General features: G+C 35.1%; 1 long non-coding RNA gene across 1 annotated transcript; it reads left to right on the plus strand.

Annotated features, from left to right (window-relative positions):
• Positions 1–738: 738 nt before the first annotated feature.
• On the plus strand, positions 739–27651 carry LOC148109338 (uncharacterized). The gene is made up of 3 exons (XR_015725913.1): positions 739–1426; positions 2421–2502; positions 26002–27651. It is a non-coding gene; the product is annotated as an uncharacterized LOC148109338 (long non-coding RNA).

Below are 27651 nucleotides of genomic sequence, written 5' to 3' on the forward strand. Positions count from 1 at the left end.
TATGTTTACTTTTCATAGAGATTGCAAATGGGATAAGAGTGGAGCAAAATTAACAGAAAACCATTTGAAAAGTGAAAAAAAAAGGATTTTCATTTTTTTGCTCCATACATTTTAGGAAATAATAAACTTTAATAAAATAAACCTGAAGAGTTGTTTATAGACAAGTACTTTCAGGACTGATAAATCCATTATTCTTAAAGAATATGCTTGGGGTGACGATCAAGAAATTTTCATTGCAATACTTACAGTGTGTAACATAGGACCACAGTACGAATAATGTTTCAGTTGCAGAGGGAAAAGAACATGTTGAAAGGTACAAATTACAATGTCTTCTTCTGGCCTAAGAATGTTAAGTTCTCCAAGGGAACAAATGGGAAAAAGGAACTATTTAAATGCAGTGCCCATTCAGAATATTAATTAAGTATGGAAAGAATATTCCATCACACACTCATTGATTTCAGAGAGCATCAGTGCAAGGTCTTATTGTTGAGAGATTAAAAAGTACAAGACATCAGGGAATTTAAGATCCTATAATTTTTTTTCCCGGGCACTAGAAATGGAAAAACGGAAGGCAAATGTCTTATATTTTCCTACTCAGTGTATTGATTTTCTTAACTGAACACGTCACTGTTTTGTTAGACTTCAGGCACTTAATTTTTTATCTGATTCAATTTTTGTTTTTTACAATGAAAACATTGATCATGTTACTCAGTTTATAGTTAAGATAGAAACATCAAATTTCAATTTAGGATAGCTGTCTTAGAAAATGGTAAACAATGTGTTGATATTTTGGAAAATGTGACAGACAACTGCCAAGATAAATGAGACGGTAAACCAATCCCTATGGTAGAACAAGGCCCTCCACCAAACGTGCAATGATCTCATCCCCAAAACCAGCGAATATTACCTTACATGGTAAATGATCTTTATTGATGTCGTACAACATAATAGAAAACAAGCGAAAGAGAGTGAAAAAAGGTGATCTTTGTTGATGCAAGGGCACACACCATAAAATAGCAAGAGCCTCGTGCATTAGCCAGGTGGACGCCATCTAATCACATTAGTCCTTAAAAGCGGAGAAATGTCTCCAGCTGGAAGAAGAGGGCAGTAGAGAGAGCAGAAGGGATGTTGTAGGGATCTGAAGTCTGAGAGGGAATCTACCTACCGTCTGGTGGGGGTGTGGGTGGCGCAGGAGTATTGGAGACAGCTGGAAAGCATCAGAATCAATATAGGCAACCTCGTGACAACCAGCAAGGTCGTGGACTTCAGTCCCGGGAACTAAATGCGTTCAGAACCAGAGTGAGTTTGGAAGCGGTTTAATTCCAGAGCCTCCTGAAAGGGAAGGAGCTTGGGTGACACCAACTTTGGCCTCTGAGACCCTAAGCCAAAAACCCGCTGAGTCCATCTGGATTTCCGACCTCCTGAGGTTAGTGAATAAATTTGTATTGCTTTAAGCTGATAAACTGAGGTGATTTGTTAAAGCGGCAGTAGAAAATAGAGCAGTATAGAAAGCTCTATCAGAGATTTGTTTCCACTCAAAGAATCTGTGTTAAATGGTTAAAACTTTGAAATGTACCCAAGGCCTTTATTAAGTTGTGTCTTAATTCTAATATGAATAGGAAGAATGAAAGAAAATAATATTCACGCACACATGTTACTAAAACAATTTTTAATACAAGCATGGATACAGTATGCTTTAATATCCTTCCAAATGTGAAATTAGGGGCAACTATGATCAAAACTACACGTCAGTAGGAAACAATAAGGTGCCTGGTATCCCATTTGTTGTGATAGCCCATTCAGAGTCTGCTATAGACAACCTGGTAAGTAGAGTCAGTTATTTGTTGAGGACTTTACTCCAAGGAAAACTCATATCTAAACCTGTTCTCAGTTGGTGCTGTTAGTAGTGAAGCTGCTCAGTTGTAAAAATTTTATTCCTTGCCTCATTGCAGCTGGAGATTTTAGCAGGCATGAGAACAAACAAACTTACAGGGAAGGTATGCAATGGTTGTTTGACCTCAGCTATGATAAAAACAAAACAAACAAACAAACCCTATCCTCTTATGCAGGTGAACGTTTTTACTTGGGACAACCTAAACCCTTTTAGGGCAATGGCAGTGACAACAGAAAATACAAATATTAGCGTTGCTGATCTTATTTCATGCAAACCACCTGGTCGTTCACCTTTCATCGGTTGTGTGTGCCTAGATAGTTTTTTCCACCCAAACAATAGATAAGCCCTATTTTTAAAACTCTGATAGCATTTCCGTGTACATTCTGAGTGTGTTGGTAAAAATGTAATAGGTATTGATGACAGATTTTGATAATATCATTGTATAAGATAATGATTTGCAGGTGAAAATTGGAAAGTGGCCATATATCCAGGGCAAATTACCAGAGTAAAATATGTTTCAATTTAGGGTTCATTCTGTTATTATCATGGGCAAGAATGGAAACTCTTCTAGCAAGTATCTATCATCTAAATAGTCAACCAACTATTAGGTAAGTCTTTACGGAGTGCTTAAAGTACAGAAGAAAGTAAGGTACAGTACCCAGCTCTCTGTATGTAAGAGTTAAAAGAAATACTCCTTTGTTAGATTACATTTGAGTTTATCTTTGTGTGTTAAAGAATTTTGCAGATAGGAAAAAATAGTGTTTCAAAGTCCTCTTTACTCATTTAAATGTCCAAGTGAGAATCAATAAACACCATTTCTCGATATATAATAGCAGAAAGCTGTCTGCATCTCCCTCGTTGCTTGTCAACAACTGTCTTGCTTTTTTGTGTTTCAGAATATTGCTAAGAGCACATAACCTTGCTGTTGCAATTTCAAACTGATTTTCTTTTCACGTTCCCTGTCTAGTTGCCTAGATTTCAAGGTCATCTCTTAGTTCTCCCTGTAGGCACTGATAAAAAGGTAAATTGAAGAAGAAAAAAAACCAAATTTAAATTCTGTAACAACACCAACAAATAACCTACAGAATATTTTGAACTGGGAATTTGAAATATGCAGGCATTTTGACCTGAAAACACTGGGAGATAAGGCCATAAGTGACCAAACAAAATAATAAAAGATTTAAAAGGTAAACTATTTTTTCAAATATTGAATAACAGGTAGTCCTTTTTAAATGAAATAACATTTCAAATTTTAGAGAATGCTAAATTCTCTAAATGACTGTAATTATGTAGCTATATTAATCCTTCCATGCTTTACGGCTATAGTATGCTCATGGCCTGAAAAAATGTAATGAATCTCTTATTTTATCATAGAAAATTATACTTTGCTCTTGAATAGACCCTAGCTCATTGGATTTATAAATTGAGATGACAGTAACCATAATAACATTTTGTCTAACACAAGATCATGTTTGGGAAACAAAAAAGAGATAATCAAAATAGAGATTTTGGCTATAGTTCCAATTTGAAGAGCAAATATAGCATGTTAGAGGTATTTTAAACGTAAAAACAGACCAGAAAAATCAACATATGATAGTCTAATGTGATTTAACTATTAAAATATGAATTTGGAATATTTGTAAATAATATAATGAGGTATTTATGTAAAGATAGTAAGGTTCTGAATATCAGTAGAAAAAAATCTATTCAAGATAATATGAAATAAACTAATTTGGAACTACTTGTAGGAAATAATTGCTAAATATTAAGTCACTTGAAAATTAGGGATTCTATACTTTGTATTTATCAAAATCATTGCATTTTAAACAGTAGTTAATAAAAAATATAGATCTGCTGAGTGACTAAATTTAATTCAGATAACTTGATAATAAGAATATTAAATTTCAATGGTATATTTAAGTTCAGCCCATATATATCATAGGTACAGTATAATAGATATATAAAATTCTGCTTATGCAGTAGTGCTGCCATGGAAAAAAATCTAAATACCTTTAAAATATTTTAGACTGACAGTCATAAGCAATAGAACATAGAAAATTGTCTATTAACATGATCTGTGCTGTGATGGCCCAGCATAGATAACCTCTGTTCTGGTTAATTTTCTCTCTGAAGCTGTCTAGGCCGTAGTGCCCAGTTACTAATCAAATGCCAACCTAGGTGCTACTGTGCAGGTCGATGTGGTTAGCAGCTACGCAATCAGTTAACATCAGAACGGGATTACTCTCAATCATATGGGTGGGCCTCACGCAGCCACTTCAAAGCTCCCAGTAGCACAACCTGAGGGGTCCCTGGCAAGAAGTCATCATTATGCCTCAAGATTCAGTATCAACTCTTGCTGGAGTTTCCGGGCTTGTGGTCTGCCGGACACATTTCAGACTTGCTGGCCCTGGGATCACGTGAGGCTTTTGTTAAAATAAATTTCCTTACAGAGGGGTAGGTAGGTAGATAGATTCTATTGGTTCTGTTTCTCTGGAGAAACCCGATTGATACAGCATTGCACATAAAATGTCAATATCAGAGGTATTCAATAATTACTTTAATAAAGTTATTTGACACATAGAAATAGAATTAACAAAACGCTTCCAAAGCTCATGTTTTTACATTTATTCTATTATAACACATCGAATCCTAACTGAAGTCTTTTTTCCTAAGCACAAGTCTCCATGAAAAGGAAAAGCAGAGCTAAAGTTTTAGAATCCTTTTCTGTCTAGGACCCACATTTCCTTGGGCTTTCCGACTATTTTTGCCTGTGAGACTGTGTGTTTTCTGCATCGCCAAGTGGGTCCTTGCTTGTGATTGATACCTCACTTACAAAAGCATCCTATATTTATTCTGTGGTTATTTTGATATTTTTTTTCAATATAAAATACAGTAATAATAGAAAACTAATAGAAAAAGAACTAATAGAAAAAGAAATCCATATGCAATACCTAATGATTAAATATTGTCACTTTACTATTATTTGAAACAATGACATGCAAAGATAATTTTTACTCTTTTAAGCTGTAGTTTAAATGGCCCAACTCTATATCTTCCTTCCATCCTTCTATCCTCTTCTAAATTCAGGTAACAACAGAAGATGAGACTAGTGCACTGCTGTCAGAGATTTGAAATAAACAGTTAACAGTGAAGAATTAAGTCAGTTGGTACATGAGGTTATCCTAATAAAGCATTCCTTTTGATGCTTTGTGAATCATGCTAGGTCTACACTGCTGTAGTCCTATGTATATGTCCTATACATAATTAGGAACCCACACGAATAGCAGCTAAGTTAAGATTGCCAGTTTCAAGAACATCCGGAGTGTCATAGATGTTTAGGGGAGAAAAAAAAAAAAGAAGGAATTAGGTCAAAGTATGTGTGGCATATTACAAATTAGCATTGAAATTAAAGCAGTATATGTCTTTCTGTCTATAAATACACAAACTTATTTTCAAGTCACATTATAGAATTAAGCTCCAGGAATTAATTTCACAAGGGATAATTTAGTTGGCTTGAATGGCCAAATGAAGGGCCATCATGTCAGGCATGAGGCCATGGAATAAGCTGGTCAGTAGCTGATATAAATTTTGGTATTAAATATGTAATAGATTTTAGAAGGGTGGATGCCAAAATGTGAATGCAGCAATATATCTAAATAATTAAAGCATAAATAATGAATCCATCAATTAAGATATTTTTCTTTCTAGAAGTAAAAATTACAGATAAAACCTATATATTTTTACATTTTCAAATATATACATTTTTTCCTTAGGAACATCTTCCATATACTGGCAGACATTTTGTATGCATTGATCCTCTATTGTTCTGCGCAATAAGAAATGACTCTCCTAAATACCTTATATTAGCAAATATAAATTAAATTTTTGTTTACATGCAATAAGAAATCAATACAGTTTAGAAAGTTTAAAAGAATAAAGACTATAACTTTTTTCTAATAAACCCTGTTTAAAAAAAATTGAATTATCATAGTATGTTATCCCTTAAGATTGTTTGATATTAATACATTTACTCATCATAATTCTAATATACATGTAGCAATGAAAGAGTAAACAATGAATATCAAGTGACCATGCACTACTGAGTGAAAGTAGAAGGTAAAATTTATTTTTGAAATACATTTTTGTGTGATTTCACTCTACGACCCACCCAGCCACTCAAATATATGTATTTAATAGCTTTAAAAATAATTTAGATTAATAATTTTGATCAAAGTAAAAGTACAACCCATCTTCCTTTATGAGAGTATCTGTTTCTAGAAGATATGAAAAAAAATACGGACATTATATAAAATACACTTCATATAACTAAAAATTTAGGTGCTGCTGGAAATGCTTAGATTTAGCATTTGTGGAAAAAACTGTAATGTGTTTTATGCACAATTTCTTTGAGAGAAAATGTTAAGAATGGTGATTGAAATAATTTCATATTTCTAATTTCAGAATTGTTGAATATTACAAACACTTATTTCTCATTTGTATTAGTGCTGAAATATTTAGATAAGGACCTATAATTATGATATACCATTAGATTGTGGTCAGATTAATTAATTTGTTTTCAGTCTGTGTTTAATTCAAACAGTAACTATTTAGTATAACTATTTAGTATATGTAGTCACTGTTCCAGTTACTGTGGGTATTGGGGTGTGAGAGGTAATGGATGCTATTACACAGATAAGAGTAGAGGCTGGCTGGGTTTTGTCCCAGGCCAGTGACTACAGCCCTCCCTTTCCCTTGCACTCACAATACAGAGGTGAGAAGGTTGAGGCTGTCAGGACAGTTTTGGATCTGAAGTGGTTCATTAAGTAAGGTAAAATGCTCCCAGCATCAACCCCATGACTGGGTCACAGCCATGATTGGGACAACATGGTCGACAAGATGGGTTGTGTCAGAGGACACAAGACTGCCCTCCTTCCCCATGATGTCTCCCTCACTAGTCAGCATCCAGGTCCACCAAAAATCCTACCTAGGTTTCAGAAAAGAGTAGGTACGTGGTTGCATAATGAAAAGTTGAGTGCGTCCTCATCAGATGGACTTTTCATTTTCCTGTGCAAAGATTGAAGGAAAGAGATACCCCAATTAAAGGTTAAGAAACTGGAGGAGTTAGTGTAGGGCAGGGCTGCGAACCTGAATGTGATGAAAGACATTAACTTCCCAGTCTATGTTGGTGGTGAGCCTCCCTTGCTCCAGTCTGCACCAGAATCAACTACAATTGTATCAATCCACAGTGGTGGTTTTGCTGGATAAAAGACAAGAAGAGCAAAAGGCCAAGGTAATGGAGAATATTGGTAACAGTCATTTCAGTGATAATGCACACATAGAAAAAGAAGGGAGAGCAGAAGTAGAAAACAGAAAATGAAATAGAAGAGGGATCAAAAGAACAAAATCAAAATGAGAGGAAAGAACAGGCATGCTAGAGATATACAGAATCAAAATATTTGAAGAATGTGATCACAGTATAAAAACCCAATTGATTATTTTGCAGATAAGAGAGTTTGAGGGAATGTTGAGTTGCATTGATGTCAGTCTAAGTATTTGAGATCAGCCTGAGGGAAAATTTCTGTTTGGCTTATGTCTAGAGATTATTATCATTTGCTCTTCCCTTCCACTGTCTGCTCCTTCCCAGCGCTCCCCAGCTCTCATCGGTACTGACTCCCTCACACCAACCATAGAGAGAAGAGCAATGCCTAGTCCTGTTCCTGCAGGACTCGGCCAAGTGGTTGCCTAACCAAATGCCAAGCAAATTTGGTGTAAGGATAACTGCAACGCCTTCCTATGTTAACCATTCCAAGTGGTTTCACATTATAGTACAGCCTACAGTCTTACTTTCATGAAACTGTAAATAGTGGAAATATGGTCCGATTGAAATTCAGAGATGAGGACAATATTGGTTTCCCGTATGGCTATGCTTTTGTGATACTGTCCATCCAACTATTAAGGCCTCTAAGGAATTCTAGATTTCAGAATAATATAGCTCAGAGTTGGCAAGTAAACAGCATGAAAGCTATCTAATTGGTAACTGCATTTTTCTGGCTGTGTAGAGAATTAACTGAAGAATTCTTCTTGACATACTGTCTCAATAAATCACTATCAATTCGTCGGAATTTGTACATCAGAAGCAAGCTATGTGACATTGTTAGCCTTTCCTTAGGAAATCAGATGGATTCCACATAATTGTCTTTGGCTCTAGTATCACAGGCAAATATTCAAGGGCAAGTTACTGCTACAGGGACAGGGAGGATTTGGTTTTATGGCATTCACAAGTGCACTGGGCTTTCTGAAATTCAGTCCAGCCAAGGCTGATCTCCAGAGACTTCTGAAACCAGATGATAACCTGGAGTTTCTTCTTTTCCACAAAAACTTCTGTTGGACCTTTGTGATTGGATTTCACATTGTTGAGGATGCATTGCTTCTGCTCTTCACCATGGTTGTGTTTCATTCCCCCAAATTTGGTGTAAAACAGTGCTATATTTATTGTACCTTGGTGGGCTGATTGTTTTAAGAAATATGAAGGCATTTTACAAATTTATATCAAATTCCAAACAAAATTTTTTAAAAAGATTTTATTTATTTATTTGACAGAGAAAGAGCATAAGCAAGGGCAGCAGCAGGCAGAGATAGAGAGAGAAGCAGGCTTCCCACTGAGCAGGGAGCCCAATGTAGGGCTTGATCCCAGGACCCTGGTATCATGACCTGAGCCAAAGGCAGACATTTAACCAACTGAGCCACCAAGGCGCCCCCACATGTGTTTTCTTATATTCTCCAAATAAGTATATCTAGTCAGTGTTCTTCTTGTGTGTTCATTACAACATTGTAAAGTTGAGGAATTGCTAATGCACAGAGGACAAAATCAGCTCCACATTTAGAATCTCAAAATTTCCAAATTTCTCAAAGACCTTTAAAATTACAGTTTTTATTATATTTTAATATTAGAAGTAGATTTTCAGATAAAAATGTTTTTTTTCAAGATTTTATTTATTAGAGAACACGAGTGGGGGGTGGGGCAGAGGGAGAGGGGAAAGCAGACTCCCTGCCCAGCAGGGAGCCTGACCTGAGCCTGGATCCCAGAACCCTGACATCAGGATCTGAGCCTAAGGCAGATACTTATGCCACTGAGCCACCCAAGTACCCCAAGAAGATTTTTGTTTTATGACAGTCATATCATCATCTTCCCATAAATATGAGAACAAATGTCTGGGCCTGTCTGGGTTCTCTATCCCAGTGCATTGAAATATGTGGCTGTGTTTGCAGTAATACAACATTGTTTTAATATTCAAATTGTTTATATTAATAATTTTAATCTTTATAAATCATTTGATTTTCAGACAAGATAAGTCCCCCCCCCTTTTTTTTTTACATTTTAAGCATTATATTTTCTAATGTTTCACATTTAATATTCCTACATTTTTAGGGTTTGTCAAGAGGCAATATTATTTAAATGCTTTTTCTGGTGATCCAGCTCTGTTTTCCTCAAAATGTTGACCCCTCTGTGGACTACCACACCCTTCTCTGTTTGCTTTTTTTAGAATTAAAACAAGCAAACTAAAACACTTGCTGCCCCTATAACTTCAAGCTACATCCCAGAGTGTGAAATTTGGATTTAACATGTTTTTTTTTCTATTTATGTGTCATACTGCCACTCCGGTATGACTACAGTAACTGTTTTAGAGTCCCTTTGTTTATGTATTGTCTGCATATATTCCTTCAAACTGAAGCATGTGGCAAAAAGTAGCACACCCATTTTAGGGAACCGTATGTGTTCTCTTCCTGATTCTCACGTGAAGCTTAGGTGTCACGCTGACTCAGCTACTGGGAAAGTTTATGAAACATTTATCTGACATGGTGAAGTAGTCACGTATTTTAATAAGCCAATTTTACATATGAAAATAGATATATAAAAAAATTAAGCAGTGATTTTTATTTCATAGGGAAAGCCCCCCAGTTCTCTTAAACAAGCATTTCAGATATGATTTAATTGGCCAGAATATACAAAGTTGTTTTGCTAGAAACACTGCTTCCATTAAAATGTATGCTATCTGGGGGAGCCTGGGTGGCTCAGCTGGTGGAGTGTCTGACTCTTGGTTACGACTCGAGTCATGGTCTTGGGGTTCCAGGGTCGATCTTCACATGGGTCTCATGCTCAGTGGGGAGTGGGCTTGGGGTTCTCCCCCCCCATCCCCGCATGCACTCACACACTCTCTCTCTAATAAATAAATAAATCTTAAATAAAAATAAAATAAAATAAAATGCATGCTATATGCAATTACTTGTTTGACCACTAGCTTGACCTCATGGTATTTGACATCATAAATTTCTGCAATTTTGAAAAGATTATCTAACTTCAAGGAGCATCATTTTCATTTTAAAAACATGAAAATATTATCTTTAGGAAAATAGATTTGTGGTTTGAAATATGGGAAATAAACTGGAGAGACTACATTGTAAGCTCTTATTATATAAACTGTGAAAAGTTATTATGACATACGTATGCCACATTCCAGCTCCCAGTTTCCTCCAAGACTGTCAGAATTTATAGTTCGTTCTCTCATTTGTTTTCATTGCTCTGTCGTGTAAGCGACTGCATGGGTGGCACAAGTCAGTAACAGATTTCAACAGTTTATTTCCAGTGAGATTTCTAATGAGGTTTTTTTTTCCCCCCAAGACCTACTTAAGAGGAAAGTAACAAGCACTTGAATCTGTTACTTTTAATCAAATGTGTTACAAAAGCTGAAAAACGTAACATTTTATGTTTTTAGTTATTTATCAGGTAGTGAATTAGACAGTGGGGAATACATTGCTGTTTATAGGATATGGAAATAATATAAAAGAAGAAATTAGCATTTAAAAACATAGCATGTTCTTGTAAAATTATTTAAAATATTGTATCTGCCTTTGTAAATTTTGATTGGAATAGAAGAAAAATGTTATTCCTTTGTCACTCCCCTATCAACTCTGTTTTCTAAGCGATAAAATAAGCCACCTGGATTCAAATTCCACTCCCAGATCTGAATATTTGTTGGTTGAAGAATTCTCTTTCCATTCCTTTTTTATTCCTACCCTCTACCTTCCAGCTGCCAACCCTACAAAGGGCACAATTTGGCAGGTTCACTGAGAGTTTTGCCCAAATACAAAGAGTAGGTGAGACGCAGTGTGACATAAAATTGGGCAAACATAGCTCTCCCTCTGCCCTACCCATAATCCAAAAATGGCATCTCTGATCGAGCTAGGAGCCTCATTATCATGTTCTTACAATAATTGAGTATTGCCTTATCATAGCTTGGAAACTCATACCATTTCATTCTATTTCTGATGACATAGCTTATAACATAAATTATAATAAAAATACCTATCAAAAATGAATTATTTGTTTTTCAGGGTATCAGGGAGCCCTTCCCAATAAGAATGTGCTAACATAATATTCTTTAAAAACGTTAAAAATATGAAGTCATTTGCTTTATTTTTAGTTTATTTTTATCAATTAAAACACATTATTAAAAAATGTTATAATGCTTATAACAAAATTGCAGTCATTTGCCTACCCCTTTCCATGCTAGAGTCAACCGCTACAACTCTATTGTTTTATATTTTATTCATTTCCATTTTTCTCACCAAAAAACCTGTTACTTCCTGATTCTTCAATTTTAGACATAATTCTTATTATGGAGAATTAGCATTTAGTCAACCTAATACACAAACTCCCTCCACCTCCCACCCCAACACACTTCTTGTCCCATCTTCTCTGTACATTATGTAACTTTTTTTGGTAAATATTCAGGATTTGATCTTTATATCCATGTGAGTTTTGTATTTCCTCTCTTACAACGTTCCATTGGGACTTTATAAAGTAAATTTTTGGTTTCCCTTTTTCTATTTGAATTCATCCATAAAAGCATAACAGAATTAAAAATTATATCTCCATACAGAGAATGGAATCAGGTGATACCAGGTTCACTTCAGTCCTGGAATTGGAGGTATCTCTCTTGAAGTCCTTCTTCATTTTGGCTTGTTCTGAATTCATTCTGGTCTTATTCTTATCCCTGGACTTCTTTTTTTCATAATCTTGAAAATTTCCGTTACCGTTTTTTGGTTGATTGTGTCCTCAACTTTGATTTTTATCTTCTTGTTTGTTTTCCTCCCTAGTTTTTTTCTGCTCATATTCACCAGTGGTTACCAAGAATAATCTGTGGGGAGATTTTTTGAGAACCTGCATGTTTGAGGATTTTATCTTTGCAGTTGATGAAGGTCTAGGTTAGAAATATATTCCCATCAGAATTTTGAAGACAGTGTTACATTGATTTGTATTCTTCAATATTATTTAAAAGTTTATTGCCATGCCACACCTTTATATATGAACTACACATTCGTACTCATCCATATACCCATAAATAAAAGCCATTTGGGAAATTTAAAATACCACATGGTTACAAATGAATTATTCAAACAATTCAAATACAACTTTAAGATTAGTTTTAGTTTAACCAAACAATGTAATGAATTTGTTAATTCTTCATTTTTTTTTTAAATTCAGAACATACCATGCTAATCGGTGTTTGAAATAACCATTTTTTCTCATCAGTTTTGCATATTTCCTTCCAAATCCACATTTGAAGGGCTGGTAGAGTAAAATGTAACTTGCAAAACTTGATTTAACATCTACTTATTTTCATCATTGTATCAAAGGACATATCAGAGGTCACTGGACTAGAACTGAAGGGTGATCTTTCCTGCTAGATTTTAAGCAGAATCAAAGTAGAGGTTATGATTGCTTCCTTCCACTTATATCTCCAAAAGTTAGCGTAAGACCTGGCCTGTAGGAGGGGCAACTGGGTGGCTCAATTGGTTAAGTGTCTGCCTTGGACCCTGGGATCCAGCCCCGGCTTCGGGCTCCCTGCTCAGCAGGGGTCTGCCTCTCACCCTCCACTTGTGCTCTCTCTCTTTCTCTTTCTCAAATAAATAAAATCTTAAAAAAAAAAAAAAACTGGCATATAGGAAATATTCTGTGTTAAGTGAGGTGTGTGTGTATGTGTGTGTGTGTGTGTGTGTGTGTGTGAGGTATTTGAGTAAAATAATTCACGAACTAAAATAACTCACTAAAATGACAGCATGATGTTTACAAAGTCCCCAGGGCTAAAAGATATTTCCAATATCAAGATATTCTTTCTGACCACATTAGTATTTGGAAGGATGAAGGTTTAATGCAACCTGCTTTATTTACTTATTTCCTATGTTCCTTCCATTAATAGTGTAGTAATCACACTGTGCGAAGCCATTCAGGCTTCAAAGCTGATATTATATGTTTCTATTCTGCCAAACTAAGACTTTTTTGGTAAACATGAAGCATATCCTAGGGCCGTTAGGGATATCAAGAACTTATGAGGTAAAGAAACTTAACTTGTTTCTGCAAACTAAAATAATAACAAAGTAGTCCAGCCAAAGATTTTTGAAGGCCTATTTTGGTGCTATAACTTTAAATAATAATGATCAGGTCTTCGTAGATATACAAATCACCTTGATTCATGTCTTTAGAATTCAGAGATTCAATTTGTATCAAGCTTGGGGATAACATTGAATGGATTTTGAATTTATGTGTTTACAATGCTATTAAAGGAGAACTTCTCAAATTTAAAGAAGACATAATTATTAAATTGTAATTACTGAGAGACTGAAAATGGAAGAATACTGAAAAAATAGCTTGGTGATCAGAAGCCATAGATGTGTTAAAAGGTAAACTGAGTTTTTAAGTTTTTTTTCAAGTTTATCAGCATTACCAGATGTTATAGCTAAAAGTTAGTGTTGAATGATAATTCACTCATTCATAAAAAAGGATTTTTGTTCAAACCATATAAAATCATCTTAACTACATTACCTTTAATCTTAGTTACAAACAAATCAATTTTGTCCTGAACCGAGCTCCTGATATTTAATGAAAGACACATGACAGACACCAAAATAAATTATTTTAGCATACATGTACATTTATTTATAAATATTGATTACAGTACATATTTTGTCAGACTTAGTGAATCACAGGCTTGTAAGCACATCTAGTTAATGGATTTGCAAATTATTCTCATCAATTGCTTTATGTATTTTGTGTGAAAATCTGTTTGCAGATAAAGTATTTATGTAGCATGAAGTCAAATCCACCCCATTAAAACATAAGATAAAATTTGCTTAACCTTTTTTTAAATTGTAAATCACTAAACCTTTTTATTTGAGGTCAGTGACCAAGAGATACTTGGATTGACTACATTTGGTATTTATTGAAAAGGATGTCTCCAAGTCTGTCTCCCTCTGCTCTTCATTCCAACTTCATTCTATGCCCTGTTCATGTTTACCACAGGATGAAGCTGAAATAAGCAATGATTGCTTGACTCTGGCATTACTAGATTTCTTTCAAAATCTGGTAAAACTCCAGGTGATTTAAAAACATTGCTAATTTGTTCTGCATGTCTAGACTAGTTGCCTGGATAGACAAAAAGCATGGATCAAAGAGGATGTTAATTGAACTACACATTTGTTTTTAGTGGATCCATTATACGTTGCTTGGAAGAAAATTTCAGGAGTTGGACAGAAGTTTAAGGGAATGTTTAAAAGAATGTGTGTAAGCAAGAATTTTTGAGGTAGAATTTTTGAAGTAGAAATAACTGAGCTTGAAAGCTGAAGAAAATGAAGTATTGAATTTCATGTATACATTACAAGGGTAAGGAAAGAGGAAGTTTTAAAGCATTGCCTCATCTGATCTCCAGGTCCAGCTAAAGCATTAAGAATGCTTGATTATTGGGGCGCCTGGGTGGCACAGCAGTTGAGCGTCTGCCTTCGGCTCAGGGCGTGATCCCGGCGTTATGGTATCTAGCCCCACATCAGGCTCCTCTGCTATGAGCCTGCTTCTTCCTCTCCCACTCCCCCTGCTTGTGTTCCCTCTCTCGCTGGCTGTCTCTATCTCTGTCAAATAAATAAATAAAATCTTTAAAAAAAAAAAAAGAATGCTTGATTATTGCTCAGAGCAAGGAGAGAAGATGATACAGGAAGGAAAGGGAAATCATGGATAGTTGGAGGTATGACAGCTTACAAACCAGTAATTTGAATATGAAAAGTGCTTTTGAAGTTGATCTATTCAAGGAATGGTAATGCATTACACCTTAAAGGAGGACAGCAATAACTAATGGATCAAGGTTTTATTTTTCAAAGAAGTACATTTAACTTATTAATAAATTAACTAAATTAGTTATAGTTTCCCTGTAAAGATATTATTTAAGTCATTAATTTTATCAAACGTCTGCTTTGTGGAAATGGAAGATTTATATTCTACTTTAAACCATAAATATGTTCTTTCACATTAATATTGCACAAAATAAGGTGGTTTAAATAATTTGATAATTCACAACAGGTATTTATATCAATACTCCTAAAATAATTTAATTAATAAATTATTTCCACATTTGAAATTTAAAGATGTATTTCACTTCTTGTATACTTTGACTTATCTAACATTATTTAGGATACTTTGAATATTTTTATTTTTATTTTTATTTGAGCCATTTTGCACAACTAAAACTAAGCTGGCAAGAGGGAAGATCTTGGGGGTGTAGAGTGTGTGTGGGGTGAGGGTGATGGATATAGGGTTTGGTGGGTAGGATGTAAATGTCATGTGGGCATAGGACATAATTGAGTTTAAAATATTCTATAGTGGCAGACATGTTAGTCATTTTTGCTTTTTAAAGTGAGAAGTAGGTTTAAATATCACCAGAAGAATGTCAAATTTTAGGAAGCTGGGAAAATTCCTAGTTCCTTGTTTGCACAGACAATTATATGCACATATTCCTGATGAGTTTTCTAACTCTGGGTATTAACTTCAGATTAAGCATTACATCTAGCCTAATTTGGAGGATTTTTTAGCACTGTATAATATAGTTCTTTGTTTGCAATAGGAAACGGAGTACAATATAAAACCATCTTAAATTCTGCAAAGCTGCTGTCATTTGTTAGCATAAAGTAGACAGATACAGCTAAATGGCGTTTTTGTGAACCATTTGTAACGCAATGCTTAAGAGCCCAAAGTAAAGCCTTTGATTTCTAGCATATATAGAAGGCAATATTCAACAATGATAATATATGAATAGAATTTTAAAAGAATATACAGTTAAAGCCCAAATTGATTTAAAGAACATTATATCTATATATCTGTATATCTATCTGCAGTCTCAGCAACCTTAGAGAATAGATTATAGATTATATAGATTATTACAGATTATAGATAGAAAATACAGTGAGACGTCTCTGAGTTCCTCTCTCTACTTCACAAAACTAATGGATTTAAGCCACAGATTTCTATTATTTAATGAGACTAATTGTTTCATTATTACTATAGTCACAAAACACTTTAACACTGGTTACCTTGTAATAGTCTGTTGTTAAATTTCTTATGAGTCATAGCCATTGAGTCCTCCATAAACATAAAAATAAAAAGCCTTCTTTCCTACATCAAAAAGCTTAGGTGAGCTACAATTCTTCCATTTCATATATATGATGTCATTGCTACCTGAATTTTAGTAAAATGAATTGAGTTTTATTTATTTTTTTGAGTTTTAATTTTAATTCCAGTTAGTTAACATACAGTGTTTATATTAGTTTCAGGGATACAATATAGTGACTCAACAATCCATACCTCACCCAGTGCTCATCATGACAAGTGCACTGCTTAATCCCCATCCCCTATTTAATCCTTCTCCCTTACCACTTCCCCTTTGCTAACCATCAGTTTGTCTCTATTATTAAACGTCAGTTTCTTGGTTTGTCTCTGTTTTCCTTTTACTCATTTGTTTCTTAAATTCCACACACGAGTGAAATCATATGGTATTCGTCTTTCTCTGACTTATTTCACTTCACATTATACTCTCTAGCTCCATTCATGTCATTGCAAATGGCAAGATTTCATTATTTATGGCTGAATAACATTCCATTGTGTGTGTATGTATGTACACACATATATATACACATATATATACATGCATATTGACATATATCTTCAATATTCTCTATCCATTCATCAACTGATGGACACTTGGACTGCTTCCATATCTTGGCTATTGTATATAATGCTGCTATAAACATCAGGGTGCATGTATCCCTTTGAATTCGGGTTTTGTATTCTTCAGGTAAATACCCAGTAGTGTGATTGCTGGTAGCTCTATTTTTAAATTTTTGAGGAAGCTCCATACTGTTTTCCACAGTGGCTACACCAGTTTGCATTCTCACCACAAGTGCAAGAGGGTTCCCCTTTCTCCACATCCTCACCAACACCTGTTGTTTCTTGTTGATTTTAGCCTTTCTGACAGCTGTGAGGTGATATCTTATTGTAGTTTTGATTTGTATCTACCTGATGGTAAGTGATAATGAACATCTTTTCATGTGTCTGTCAACCATCTCTATGTCTTCTTTGGAGAAATGTCTGTTCATGTCTTCTGCCCATGTTTTTATTTTGGATTATTTGGTTTTTGGGTGTTGAGTTTTATAAGTTCTTTATATATTTTAGATACTAACCCTTTATCGGATATGTCCTTTGCAAATATATTCTACTATTCCATAGATTGCCTTTTAGTTTTGTTGATGGTTTCCTTCGCTGTGTAGAAGCTTTTTATTTTGATGTAGTCCCAATAGTTTATTTTTGCTTTAGTTTCCCTTGCCTCAGGAGATCTATCTAGAAAAATGTTGCTATGGCAGATGTCAAAGAGTTTACTGCCTTTGTTCTCTTCTAGCATTTTTATGGTTTCAGGTCTCACATGTAGGTCTTTAAACCTTTGTTCTCTTCTAGCATTTTTATGGTTTCAGGTCTCACATGTAGGTCTTTAATCCATTTTGAATTTGTTTTTGTTTATGGTGCAATAACATGGTCCAGTTTTTTTTTTTTCTTTTTCATGTTGTCGTCTAGTTTTTCCAACACTATTTGTTGAAGTGAATTGAGTTTTAAGATTTTTTATTTATTTATTTGACAGAGAGATAGACAGCCAGTGAGAGAGGGAACATAAGCAGGGGGAGTGGAAGAGGAAGAAGCAGGCTCATAGTGGAGGAGCCTGATGTGGGGCTCGATCCCATAACTCCAGGATCACGCCCTGAGCAGAAGGCAGACGCTCAACCGCTGTGCCACCCAGGCGCCCCAGTGAATTGAGTTTTAAAACTAGGTGATGATTGGTGCATCTGGGTGGCTCAGTGGGTTAAGCATCTGCCTTCAGCTCAGGTCATGATCCCAGGGACCTGGGATCGAGCCCTGCATTGGGATCCCTGCACAGTGGAAAGCCTGCTTCTCCTTCTCTCTCTGCCCACCCCCCCACTGTCTCTCTCTTGCTCTATCTCAAATAAATAAATAAAATCTTTAAAAAAAAACCTAGGTGATGGTGATATGAATATTATACACCATCATTTATTTTTTCTAACCCAAAAAGAAATGGTCTCAATCTGATTTAAAAAAAAGTTGTCCTATGGATTCTATATCATGTCCAAAAATTAGAATTTTCAATTAGAACATATGTTACTGTTTCTCAAAGGTTTGCAATAACATAGAGGCAGAGTGTCAAAGAGAAAAGAATGTAAGCATTTAGAGTGAGATAGACTGAATATTATGAACTAAATAATAAAGTACAGCCAGTCTGTGTATATATACATATATTATGTATAATGTGTCATTTATATTGTAAGTGCGTTATATATAATAAATATATGATATAATACATATATGATATCTCATTGTAGCGCTATAAAAATTACCATAGTAACTGCTGCATCATGCATTCTCTCTTTCTCCATATATATATATAATATATATATAATATATATATATATATATAAAATATATATATAAGCTAATAGCATAGTAGTGAAAATTAAGAATGACTCTGAAGATTCATTATAGTGCTCTTAACCAAGATTGGGGCAATATTAAGAGCATGTTTTAGGGACAATAACTTGAGACATTCTGTATTTGGAATCCCTGTGCTTTAGAATTTTCAGTAATTATATTCAATAGACAATTATAAATATGGGTCATAAATGTAGCACAAATATTATAACATCATGAGTTTGTGAAGAATCAGGAATAAATGGTGCATTGAAAGCCATCAACATGGTTGATAGGTACAGTAGAGTCTGGATAAGGAGGTAAGAAAAGTATTAAAAACATAATCTTGAGATCACTAATATTTGAGGAGTCATTAGAGGAAGAGAAACACGTAGAAGAGGTTGCAAGCGACTTCTGAACAAAAGGAGAACATGGAAAGTGTGATTTACCAAATATAAGAGCCAGAAACTTTCAAGACCTAGCCTTTCAGATGCTGCCAGGCTCTCAAGCGAAATCAGTTGTCATGGATGCAGGCTTAGTAAAGAGGTGGGAATGAAAACAAGACTTCCGTGATTCTAAGATGTAAACAAAAGCTACAGAATGGACACAGCAAATTGAGTATGTCTTTAAAAAAACATATCTGTGAAGGAGACAAGATATGTGAGGTGCTTGATAAAGTGACGTTCAGGGTACAAGGAGACCTTCTGAAAATGAGATGAGAAGAATATAACCTTAGGGTGATAGCTAGTCCTCATGGAGGAATATTGTTATAGGATAAAAGGGAAAGTGGATATCGATTAGAACAATGAGAGTTTCTGGAAAATAGGAGCCCATGTTACCCACAGCAAAGAGAGAGAGAGAGAGAGAAATTAGCTTTGGATTGAAGGGACACATCTCTCCTGCAGCATTCAAAATGTGAGGTGATAATGTATATACATGCATAAGTTAAACCATAAGATGCTAAAATAAATACTAATTCCTTATTTTTTACTTATAAATCAGGAGTGGGGTCTTTGGCTTCTTGGGAAGGGAATTAGAAGTGGCTAAATTGGCTTAATTAGAATGGTAACATTTGGTATATTAAATAATAGAGCAGAGGGAGAGAAGGAAAGAGGACACAGAACATAATCTTAAAGAATAAGGATATTGGAGAGATAGGAAGAGATGGTAGGGGCTGAAAAGAAATCAAAACAATAGCCAGAAAAGTTGAAAGGAATCAGGGGAATGGAGTGTTCATGAAGGTAAATGGTCAGTAGGACTAAATGTCTTTCAATTGTTTCTATGGGAATATTTAATCTTTGTTTTGGCAAAAATAACTGCAATTTCAGAGCAATTAGACAAATTTTGCAGAAAAGCAAGATTTAAAAAAAAATGGGACATAGTGACAGTCCCTTCAGTTAAATTCAAGGAGTGTTTGCAGGAAAGAAAATAGATGGGGTTATGTGGTTGCAAGGAGGACATGAGATCAAGGGATGGGATGTTAATGAGAAGGAAAAATCAAGTATGCTCAAGTAGTCGATGAAAGGATCCAAGAAAAAGTGTTGCCTGAAGGCAGGACAAAAAAAAAAAAAAGATTAATTAGCAGATAAATATAAAGAAGGAGGGGAAAAAAGAATAAAATTATTATTGCCATAAAAAGGTAACTCCTTTTTGAATATTGGTGGCAGGAAGTTGAGCATTTGTGAATTTGAAGGAAAAATTTTCTGTTGAGAATGAAGACAGTGGAAGATAATGTTTGAAATAATTTCTCTAGGCAATAACTTGGAATGATTGTTCGACATTGTAGAGAGACTAGGGGATGTTGGAAAACAAGGGTATATCCTGGCACTGATCTATGAAGTTGAGCTGTTTCTCTGGCAATAAATGTGAGCCAATCATCTGTCATTCAGGTTCAGAGTGTCCTGGAGGTGGACAGAGTGGGACAGTTGAAGGACGATACACAGAGGGACTAGACATACTGACAAGTCAGTGGTTGAAATCATGGAAATGGGGCCTAAACTGAATGTGGCAAAGGGAGCGGATGAGAGGGAAAAAATAAAGGTCAAAGGAATAGAGTTCTGATGAATCCCAATAATTGGTGAAGTGGAAGCTCCAAGTAGCTGCAGTCAATATGATTAACGGGAAAAGTAGGAAGTTGCAAGGATCCTTTTTTTCAATAAAATAAGGGTGGATTACAACAATATAAATGAGCCTCAGAGAACTGAGGTTTGCATAAAAAGCAAAAAGTAAGTGTGGAAGGAGCAGGGAGGAAAGAAGACCTAACATGTGGGAGTAAGAGGTTCCTTTACTTCACAGGAATACGCAGGAGACAGGACCCTCGGGAAAAATCTATTTTTGAAGACAAGGAGATTCAAGATCCCTTAGTGAAGAGTTTCTGGTTCTATACACAGAATAGCGCCTTCATAGGGAATCATGAAAAGATTTGGGTAAGAGTGGGACAGTAAAATTTGTTTTAGTGAAGTGGCATTAATGAGAAGTTAGGAATAGACATTAACACGAGATGACATGAACCAATGGGAATTGCATTGTGGGTAATACCAAAGGATATTAGGCATGAAACAGTAATGTTAGTGGTGTCACTGATAAAAAAAATTTAGTTATGTGAATCTAAAATATAATTAAAATCTTGTTTCTCATAACTAAGCTTAGACATGGCATGAGTGTCTATATTTTTCTTTCAGGTAAAATGCCATAAAATTCACCAGGTGTTAAGTGCACCATAGTGAGTGAATGTACAGACTTGTGCAATCATCATCACAATCCCTTTTTAAAGAGTTTTCATCACCCAAAAACTTTCCTTGTGCATATTAATCAATGTGCTTACAACTAGTGCTGAGCAAATACTGATTCACTTTGTCTTTATAGGTCTGCTTTTCTGGAATTTCCTTATGAATGGATTCTGGTCTCTTTTGTGTCTGGCCTTTTAACAAAGCATAGTATTTTTGCTTATGTGCCAGTGTATGTGCACCACTTCCTATTTCCATCAACAATGAGGGTCCCAGTTTCCACCACATTTGTGCAAATACTTGATATAACTTTTAGTGACAGTCACCATTCTAGTAGTATATAGTGATATTTCACTATTATTTTAATTTGCATTTCCTTAAGGATATGTTTGTTAGCCACTCACATGTCTTCTCTGGTGAAATGTTTATTCAAGTCTTTGTTTGTTTTAAAGCTGGTTTTTCAGGGGCGCCTGGGTGGCTCAGTCCTTAAGCGTCTGCCTTCGGCTCAGGGCGTGATCCCGGAGTCCTGGGATTGAGCCCCACATCAGGCTCCTCTGCTGGGAGCCTGCTTCTTCCTCTCCCACTCCCCCTGCTTGTGTTCCCTCTCTGGCTGGCTGTCTCTCGCTCTGTCAAATAAATAAAGCTGGTTTTTCTTCTTGGTATTGAGTTTTAAGTGTTCTTTACATATTCTGAAAAAGATTATTTTCGATATAGGATTTGCAAATATCTTTTCCCAGTCTGTAGCTTATCTTTTTTTTTTTTTTTTAATAGTAGGAGTAAAGGCATCCTGCTACTTTGTTGAATATGGTTCTTAGATCTAGTAGTCTCTTTGTAGGCTCCTTAGAATTTTCTACATACAGGATTATGTTGTCCGCAAAGAAAGGCAGTTTTACTTTTTTTTCTAGTCTGGGTGCCTTTTATTTGTTTGTTTGTTTGTTTTGTTTTAATTATCTGGCTAGACTTTCCAATACAATATTTGAATAGGAGTAATAAGAACAAACATTCTTGCCTTGTTGCTAATCTTAGGGGGAAAACACTCAGTCTTTCACCATTAAGTATAATAGTAGAGATAGTTTTTCATAAATGCTTTCATTAGATGAATATATTGCCCTTGTAGCTTGTTGTGAGTTTTAATCTTTAATAGGTATTGGGTCTTGCCAGATGCTTTTCCCGTTTGATATGTTTTTGTCCTGTATTCTATTAATAAATGTATTACTTTAACTGATATCAGATATTGAAAAAACCTTGCATTCCTAGAAAAATTCCAATTTGTCCTGATATATAATACTTTGTGTGTGTTGTGGGATTTAGCTTGCTGATATTTGGTCAGTAATCTTTACGTTTATGTTCATGGAGTTTCTGTAGTCTTCTTGTGCTACCTTGGTCTTGTTTTGAAATCTAGGATACATAGTCTTCATAGAAGGAATTGGAAAGTGTTTCCACTTTCTTTCTCAAAGAGGTTAAGATTGGCAGTATTTCTTCTTTAAATATTTGATAAAACTTACCAGTGAATTCAAAGAGTCTGGAACTTTCTTCATGAGAGATTTTTAACAAATTATTATTAATTTAATTTCTTTATCTGTAATAAGTTTATTCAGATTATCTCTTTCTTATTGAGTCAGCTTTGTTAGCTCTTGTCTTTGTATTTTCTAATTTCATTTAAATTGATTTATTGGCATAAAAATTGTTCATAATATTCCCTTACAATACTTTGAATTTCTGTAGGACCGTAAGTAATGGCTTTTTAAATTTCTGATTTTGATACTTTGTTTTCTTATATCTTAAAGAATGGTTTGTCAACTTTTGTGTCTTTTTCAAAATTAATTTTTGGATTCATTGATTTCATTCATTGATTTTTCTGAATTCTTCTCAGATATCTACTATTTCACTAATTTCTGCTTGAATCCAGTTTTTTTCTTTCTGTTGACGATTTTTCTCTATGTTGATGTTTATATTGAATAAAGATCTTTCTTTTTAAATAGAGACACCTAAAGTTATGGATATCTATAACCCATTTAGCAGGATCCAATACATTTTGATATTTTGTTTTTGTTTTGATTCAATTAAAATGTTTTCTAATTTCCTTGGCTGTTTTTCTTTCAATGGTAAACATTTAAAATTGTGCTGATTAATTCCAAATATTTGAAGATTTCTCAACTTGTTTCCAATTTAATCTTATTATGTTTGGAGGATATAGTTTCAATTATTTCAACCCTTTTGAGTTTGAGTCTTTTTTTATAATTTAGCATATGTCATATCCTGGAGAATATTTTATGTGCACTTGAGAAGATTATGTATTACCCTTTTTTGTGTGTGTTGTATTCTATAAACTGCAGGTCAAGCTGGTTCATAGTATTATTCAAGTATTCTATATCCATGCTGATTTTTTCATACAGTTGTTTTAGTAATTATTGAGAATGTGGCATTGCAATATCCAACCGTAATTATGAATTGTCTATATATCCTTTCAGAGTTGTCAGTTTTTCTTCATGTATTTTGAGACACTTAGGCTAGGCTGCATGTATGTTTATAATTGTTATCTCTTATGGAGGTATGTGCCCTTATATCATTATTCAATATTTCTATCTCTAGTAATATTTCTTGTCTTAAATTCTATTGTATTTGATATCAGTATAGCCACTCCCATTCTTTTGTGATTGCTATTTGGCATGTATATCTTTATCCGTCCTTTCACTTTCAACCTATTGGTATTTTGGTCTAAATGTATTTCTTGTAGGCGGCATTCATTGAATCTTGCTTTTTCATCTTGCATTTTGATTGGATGATTAGCCAAAATTCATTTAATAGAATTCTCAGTATGTTTGAATTTCTGACTACAATTATGTTACTTAGTTTTTTTATATTTCTCATGTCTTTTTTCTTCCTCTTTTCCTTTTTACTCCCGTTATTTTGTGTTAACTATTTTTTTAGTGCCCATTTTCCTTTCCCTGGTGATTTTCTAACAATATATTTGTAGTTTTTAAAAATGTATTTTAATTTATCACAGTCTACCTTCAAGTTAATCTCAAGAGCTATAGACATTTTTGAGGTTTTGCCTTACTTTCAATAACAAATAGCCTGCAAGAGTGGCATGGATACTGACAGAGGACATGGGACTCACAGGGAAGAAGCAAAGGACTTTATTATTCACAGCAATAATGGAAACCAAAGGATGGGTATTCCCATGTCTGGTTCTTTGAAGCCTATTTCCCACAGGAAAACTGAGAAAGGTCAAGTGGTACTTGCACACACAGTGAGCTCTGTTACAGGAAGGAAACCCTGAGGTTAGCTTACTCAGATCTATTCAGAACTGTAAGCTCGCCTGTGTCTTGCTCCAGTGGGAAGATATTATCTCTGTCTTCCAAGGCTGTTCATTAGAAGAATCTCCTTGAAAAGATAGTCCAAACCAAGGCAAAAATGTCTCTGCTGACAAGATACATGGACATGTGAGGGACCTATGGTGAATTGCCTCCCAGTGATTAATACTTGGAGGCTAAATACAACAACTTTGCACTAAGAGAACTTTATCCCACCCCCTTTTTTGTATATGTAACATATATATCTTTATAATTTTTATATATGTTACATCTATGTATTTGATCTGAAAAATGCAGTGTTATAATTATTGCCTTATAGAACCATGTGTCTTTTAAAGAAAGTAAGAGGAAAAGAGAGGCATGTTCATATATATGTGGTAAATGTAAACTATTTTATAGTTTCCTATACTCTGGGTTTCTCCCTGTGTATTTGAGTCACCATCTGGGGTACTTTCCTTTCAGCCTGATAGTTTCCTTTACTATAATGTGGAATGACAGGTATACCAGCAACGATTTATCACAGCTTTTGTTTATCTAGGAATTACTTTATTTCACTTTTTTTTTTTGAAGGTGTGTGTGTGTTCTGAACATGCCATTCTCTAGCCTTTTAGCCCCCAGTTGTTTTGATGAGAACTCAGGTATTAATCTTACTGGTGTTGCTCTCTATGTGGCGAATTTTTTCTCCGTTGCTTCTTTCAAGATTTTTTCCTTTGTTTTTGGCTTTTGAAAGCTTGTCTATTCTATATCTGGATGTGGATCTCTTTGCGTTTGAACTTCTTTGGCATCATTTTAAAAATCAAATTTGGCCAGTTGTGTGTCATCATCCTTCATTTTTTTCCCCTGCCTCCTTGTCTTTCTCCTCTGCCTCCCAATTTATCTATGTTTGTGTGCCTGATGTTGTCCTGTGGGTCTCTGAGCTTCTATTTTTCTTTCACCTTTTCTTTCTGTTCCTCAGATTATGCACATTCTATGATCCATATTCGTGTTCATTGATTTGTTATTCTGCCATCTCAAACCTGCTGTTAAGCATATCTAATTTATTTTTATTTTTTTATTTTGCACCCTAGAATTTCCATTTGGCATATTTATAGAATTTCTGTTGTTTATTGATATTACCTTTTCGCTAAAATGTTTTCATATTTTTTTTATAATTCTTTAAGGATCATTTCCTTTGATTTTTTTTTTTTAAGATTTTATTTATTTATTTGACAGAGACAGCCAGCTGGAGAGGAAACACAAGCAGGGGGAGTGGGAGAGGAAGAAGCAGACTTCCAGCGGAGGAGCCTGATGTGGGGCTCGATCCCATAATGCCGGGATCACGCCCTGAGTTGAAGGCAGATGCTTAATGACTGCGCTACCCAGGCGTCCCATTTCCTTTGATTTTTGAACGTAGATTTAATAGCTGTTTTGAAACCGTTGTCTATAAAATCCAATTTCTGTGTCCATCAGAAACAGTTTCTAGAAATTGTTTCCCTGAATAAGGTTTACACCCTATTATTTCTTTACACGTCTCTTACTTTTCTTTTGGAAACTGTACCTTTTTACTCAACATATTATAGCATTTCTGGATTCTGTTTTTTTTTTTTTTTTTTTAACAGAGAAGAGTTATTGCCATTGCTAATTTTTGTTGTTTTGCTTTGCTTTGCTTGATGCTGTAACTTTCCTGAACTTAATTTGTGGACTCTGTCTTCTCGCAGTGTATGGTCATCATTGCCTCTGCTCCTTTGATTTTATTCTTATTTTTTTTTTTTTAGCCTCAATTCCTAGTTAGTTCAGTAGGCAACCAGTGGTTAGTGAAAGAGTCTGCCCAAACCTAAAGCTAGTAAGGTTTCTACTCTCTTACAACAGCTCTTTGTACCAGATTGGAGAGTATTTCCAAAGTCAGGCAATTTTCTAGTCTTTCCACCCAGCTCTCCCCAGTTTCCCATGTTCATGTGCTGAGTTTCCTATTCTGCTGTAGTTTCTTAGAGATCTTAGGCCCTTGTGAGTCTCCTCTTTATGTACATACAGGTACCCACCAAGCCAAGAATATGGAAGAGCTTATCTAACTCTACTATGGCTCTTAATTTCTAGGATCCCTCTGCTAAAAGTTTTGATTGGCCAGTGAACTTGTACTAACTCCAGGCATGACTTACTACCTCAAGCTAAGAGAGCCATCGGCTTTCTGTATTTGTTTCCAAGTGTGTTTGCTACTTTAATTAGGGATATTGTTGGGACTGGACTTTCCATTCTCTGAGATAAATTAAGTCCAGGGAAATTTCCAGTTTTCACAGCTGGCACTGCTCTGGTGGGACTGCCATGCTGATGGAGGTGGTGGGAGGTGGGTACAGGAGCAACCCCAGCAATATGACAGAGATTCCCACTGCTGTTACCCCAAATCTGTTGGTACATCATTAAAAAATATTTCTGTTTTTGTTTGTTTGTTGGCCTTTGACCAATTTCCAGAATCTTGAAATAGATATTTGTGACAACTTTGTTCAGATACCAGTTTGCTTTTTGGAGAGACGATTTTCTGATTGCTGTATGCCTCCATAGCCAGAAGATCTCCTTGTTCTTTTTGATATGCCAAAATGAAACAAAACAAAAACCATAATTTAAACTCTTTCAAATAACTGATTTTTAATTTTTCTCAGATAATTCTTGTTTAAAGAGTCCTCCCGCAGGGCACCTGGGTGGCACCGTTGGTTGGGGTTCCGATTCTTGGTTTCAGCTCAGGTCATGATCTCTGGGTCATGGGATGAGGCCTGGGTGGGGCGCTGTGCTCAGTGGGGAGTCCGCTTGAGGTTCTCTCCCTCTCCCTCTGCCCCTCCTTCTCATGCTGTCTCTCTCTCTAAAATAAATCTTAAAAAAAAAAAAAAAAAA

Source organism: Ursus americanus, chromosome 10, assembly GCF_024610735.1.
Source record: "Ursus americanus isolate L20-20 chromosome 10, mUrsAme1.1.p, whole genome shotgun sequence".
In the NCBI taxonomy this organism is placed as follows: Eukaryota; Metazoa; Chordata; class Mammalia; order Carnivora; family Ursidae; genus Ursus; species Ursus americanus.